The sequence below is a fragment of the Coenobita brevimanus genome, chromosome 109 (assembly GCF_032717465.1).
Source record: "Coenobita brevimanus isolate Jiangsu-jjx chromosome 109, ASM3271746v2, whole genome shotgun sequence".
NCBI lineage: Eukaryota > Metazoa > Arthropoda > Malacostraca > Decapoda > Coenobitidae > Coenobita > Coenobita brevimanus.
The window spans coordinates 24043729-24049414 of record NC_137062.1 but is presented as its reverse complement, the minus strand read 5'-3'; positions in this window follow the sequence as shown (position 1 = coordinate 24049414).

The following is a 5686-nucleotide window of genomic DNA, read 5'->3' as shown; positions in this document are numbered from 1 at the left end:
CCCAACCTTCCTCCCATCCTTTCCTTCTCTACCTTCTTTAATCCTTCCTTCACGTTTCGTCCTTCCCTCCTCTCCTCTATTCGTTCTTCATCCCTTCTTTGACCTCTTCCTCTTCCTCCTCCTCCTCTTCCTCCTAATTCTCCAGCTCCAAATCTTTCCTGCCACACTGAACTTAAACTTTTGGATTTTTTACAAGAAAAAATGGGAAGGAGGATTCAGAGAGAGAGAGAGAGAGAGAGAGAGAGAGGGACCTAGGCTTCCAAAATTAATTCAGGCTTTTGTTGTAAGATTAGTGGACTTTTAAGGAACGGCATTAGGTCGATGCGGTACATCTTTTGGATTAAAGGAGAAAATTGGCAGGTAAGTTTTCGATAATATATTTCTTTCTTTTTGTCTTGGCGGATACCATTTATAGGCACACGATAATGATTATTTCTGTGCCATTTTCTTAACAAATTGACTGGGAAAAATTTATATATTTAAGCGCTAAGATTGGAATGGGACAATATTGAAATATGCATTATTACCACAGGAATCATTCAGGAACGTAAGTAATTGAGAAAGTACCGTGTGACTTTCATTTAGTGAAGTAAGAATTAAAAAAAAAGTTAAATAAAATAATCGTAAGTTATTAGATAGAAAGCACAGAGAAAGAATGTAGAGGAAGAGATCTGTCCGTGCAAGTACTCTACACTAATTATTGTTTATACAAGTGCAGCAAGTGATTAGTATATAAACCTTGGTATTTCCCTCTCCCATACACTGTGGGGCAGAGTCAGTCTGGTATGGCTGGAAAGAGAACTGGGCTATGAAGCGAGCCGCATGTACGGGGTGGTGATTCATTCCGATGGCAGTGGCAGAGGCTTGTGAAGAAGAGTGAAGAAGTTTTGCGAGACAGAGAGGAGCGACAATAGGGCGGTCCCGTTCTGGCAAGGCAGCCTGCTCTAGCCACAGCCTTGCTTGCTCCTTTGAATACCACCTGGCTATTACCCTAAAAGTTATCCCTCTTCGTCACCTCTCCGCTTCACAACAGCCCTACATAGAGACGTGGGAATAATTGCAGTGGAGAGACGAAGGATTAACGAGCATTATGATTCTTTATTGTATGTCGTTGGTGGAAGAGTTCCTGAGATATGATGGCTACAATAAAAGTGATTTAAGTAAACTACCCCAGGTAGAATATACTGCGTGCCAGATGCACTGAGCTCTATAATACGTAGAGTCTTTCTCAGGGGTAGTGTCGCGTAATTTGCGTGCCCGCCGCCAGGTACACAGGGCGGCGTTGATGATGTTTTTGCATTACACCCGACGCCCGCGCCTTTCTGAAATCAGCCAATGAATTCGGAAAATACTCGTATAGTGCCATGGTCCACCGGGCAGCTAAAATATAGTGCCATGGTCCACTGCTCAGCTTAAGTAAGCAACAGCGAAACAGAAACAGCAAGTCAAGAACAGTGTTCCAATTGCAATACCATGCTGGAGACGACGAGTGTGGGTGTTTCAATGTGGCGGCCAGAGTCACACCCACGCTGCTGAGAGAGCCCCTCCATACTATAGAGCTCAGTGGCCAGATGCAACACAAGACTTTAGGGGTGAACTAAAACATCGCAGGCAGTGAATGGGCTAAATCCTTTGTTGCTACAACGCTTCTCACTACACTGACAGCATCCTTAGAGGCTGCACCAGACTGGAGAACATAACTAGTTTTGTCTTCTGTCCTTTCCCTTCCACCCACTTTTTCAACTTACATTGTGCATCTGTCAGTGTATGTGTCTCTGCCTGTTTGTCTATCAATTAAGCAATGTGTCTCTATCTATCTATACATATATCGATCTATTTATGTAATGATCGTTCAACCACGGACTCAGTTTATCTGTCTATCTGTCGATCAAATGATCTAACTATCCATCTATCTATCAGTCGATTTACGTATCTATCTGTCTATTTGTCTATCTATCTGTCTGTCTGTCTGTCTGCTTACCTATCTGTATGTGTCCACTTATCCGCCTATATTCATCTCTCTCTCTCTCTCTCTCTCTCTCTCTCTCTCTCTATGAAAATACATACAGTACATAGAGAGAGAGAGGGAGAGAGAGCAATCCAGGTATCTTTCTGTGTCAAGCTATCTAATCCATCTATTTATCAATATATCTATCTGCCTATCTATCTATTGATCAATCCATGTGCATGTTCCGTCATCTGTCATATGATGCCACTTTCTGTGATGGACACACATAACAGGGATAACGAAGCGTTTCTGTTGCTATTCAGTAACCATTAGTCTTCTGTTACATAGCCTATGATTTCATCATCCTTTGTGTAATTTTAACGCACAGTTGCTGCATGTTTGATCACGAGCGTGTTCTGCCTCAGTCACCCCCTTCTACCGTTATAGTAGAGTAAGTCGTCCTTTCTGTTATTCAGTGCGGGATTGTCGATCGTTTGTCCCCATCGCTTCATTTGCGCGTCCTTATTACAAGTTGTATCAAGCTCTGCTGGCCCCTATATAATGAGCTCAGTCTCTGCATCATTGCCACTTAGATCTGCTCCTCATTTTGTTCACATCTCTGTCCTCCCCTGTACAGATATTATTATTGTGAGTGCTCAAGAAATCTCCAACCATCTAGCAGCTGTGTGTAATTTGAGTATAACTGTTGTTGCATTTTTTCTTGTACTGTATAGCGTAAGTTTAATTTGTAGGCCTAGTGAAGTTTTTGTAATTCGTGTGGGGTTCTTTATGTCAGTCATTTTTGATAATAGTTTGTATCTGTAATTATTTATCTGGCATTCACTGAGTATTATCTGGTATCTCATTTTATCAGGGCTGACTTAGATAAATTTACTCTTGCTAATTTCGTGTTAATAGAGGCTATTGCAGTTAACCATATATTTAACCTGTTTTTGCCATTACATTATCCTTATGAGTCCTGAATGTTTAGTTGTTAGTTTGTGCATTAAACTTTAACTTGTAATTTTACCTAACTCTTTTGTTTTGAACCTGGAACTTTACGGGACAGTGGTGATTTTTAGTTTTCTCACTTAAAGTGTACATTATCTTTCTCTGTTCCGTAACATAAATTTGGCGACCTCATATCAGGATATTCAGGATATTATCATAAGGATATTGCTTTGATATTTTGTGACTGTGATATATTCATGATGGCTACTATTTCTACACTTGATGAAGCCAGGGATTTTTTGTCAAATGTGCAAACAGTGTGTGATATAGAAAACAGAACAAAGAATGAACTTAAGATTGTTGCTCAACAATTGGGATTTGTTGTTCGCTCTCATCAGTCTAAAGATCAAATTGTTGCCATGATTAATGAAAGCTTGTTTAATGTAACTCCTCCAAATGAGCAAACGCAGATTGAATTAGCTAAGTTACAGCTAGCCCTGCAGGAGGCTCGTGTGAAGGAAGCTGAATTTCAGGCCCGTTCTAAAGAGGCTGAGGCACAAGTTGAAATTGCTAGGATTCAGGCAGACCATGAGTATCGCATGAAACAAGGTGGAACTGGATCATCTAGCTCTGATGATTTTGATGTGGCTAAAAATGTTAAACTTGTCCCTCCTTTTAATGAATCTGATTTAACAAAGTATTTTCAGTTGTTTGAGAGGGTAGCTACAGGTTTTAATTGGCCTAAGGAGTATTGGCCAGTACTCCTTCAAACTGTTCTCACCGGTAAAGCTCAAGTAACTTATGCATCTTTGCCTCAGGATCAGTCTGATAATTATGATGTAGTTAAGAGCTTGATTCTTAAGGCCTATGAGCTTGTTCCTGAAGCTTATAGAGTAAAATTTAGGACAACTTACAAGCAAGATAAGCAATCCCATGTTGAGTATGCAAAAATCAAAGAAGATCTGTTAGAGCAGTGGTTAAATTCTAAGAATGTGGATTCTGATTTTGGTAAATTTAAGCAGATGATTTTGCTGGAGGATTTCAAAAGGTGTATTAGTAAAGATGTAAGCCTATATCTTGATGAGAAAAGAATAGATAATTTGTCTGATGCTGCAGTTTTAGCTGATGAGTATGTTCTCACTCACAAGAGATATTCTAGAGAAAAAGGGAAAGCTGAGAGTAAGTACGTTGCCTCTACTCAGAGTACAGGTAACAGGAAAGAAAATAAAGATGATGTTTCTCAGGAAGTAAATACCAGCTTCACCTCTAGATTTCAGAAAAGTAAATGTACTTACTGTAGTAAGCTTGGTCATACTACGGAGAGATGTTTCAGGAGACAGCGTGATGTGAACAAAAAGGAGTCTTTAAATATTCAGTCTATTGGTCTAGTGTCCACTCTTGAGAGTTCCCTGAATTCTTTAACTGAGTTAACTGAACCTGCTTTGAGGGGTAACTTAAATTCTCATGATGGAGCTCCTCTTTTGAGCAGTAACGTGGGTGACACTCTCAAGAGTTCATGTGCTAATTTCCTGTCTGATGGTTTTGTCAGTCCTCTGGACAGTAATGACAGGAAATCAGTTAAAATATATCGTGATACAGGTGCTTGCCAATCCCTTATGCTGACCAGTGTTCTAGGCTCTAATGTTAATACCTCTGATGAAACTGTAATCTTACAAGGTGTAGGGAATAATTACTTCTCTGTCCCTCTGTGCAGAGTGAATTTAGAGTCTGGTTTTGTTAATGGTTCTGTTATGGTTGGGTTGGTTGAGACACTCCCAATGTCAGGTGTAACTTTCTTACTTGGAAATGATATTGGTGGAAGTCAAGTGTGTCCAGCTCCTCAGTTGTCTAGTCAGCCAGTGGCTGCGGCCCAGGATTGTGATGTCCCTGATGTGTTCCCTGCATGTGCTGTCACTAGGGCTAAGTCTAAAGTTACTGGTGATTTAGAGGATAATGATGATGATGATGATGTTATCCTAGCTGACACTTTTCTTGCTAATTTGGACCACTCACCAGATGAGGCAGTACCCCGTAGTGTTGATAATTTGTCTCGTCAAGAGTTGGTTGAGTTGCAGGTTGCTGACCCTGAGTTGAAAGGTCTAGCTAACTCTGCTTGCAGTGAGGAAGAGTCAGCTGGTGCTTCTACTTGTTATTATGTAAAGTCAGGAGTACTTATGAGGAAGTGGAGACCCCCAACAGCATCAGCCGACTGTGAATGGGAGGTTGTACATCAAGTTGTCATCCCTCGTGTTTGTAGGCAGGATATCATTAGAGTGGCTCATGATTCCAGTTTGGCAGGACACCTTGGAGTGAGGAAGACTGTGGCACGCATTTTGAAACACTTCTACTGGCCAGGTATCTTCAGGGATGTTTCCTGGTATTGTAAGTCTTGTCACACCTGTCAAGTTGTGGGGAAGTGTAATCAGACCGAAAAGGTTGCACCTCTAGTTCCCATTCCTCCTTTTGAGGCGCCTTTCACCCGTGTGTTGGTGGATATTGTGGGCCCTCTTCCTAAGACTTCTTCAGGATTTTCTTATGTGTTGACCATGATTGATATGGCTACTCGTTATCCTGAAGCCATTCCACTTAGAAATATCTCAGCAAAGAACGTGGTTAAGGAAATGCTGGGGTTCTTCACAAAGTTTGGTCTGCCTAAGGAGGTACAGTCAGACCGGGGAAGTAATTTCATGTCAAACGTTTTCAAACAGTCTCTGAAAGAGTTGGCCATCACCCAGATCACGTCTTCAGCTTACCATCCCCAGACCCAAGGAGCGTTGGAGAGATATC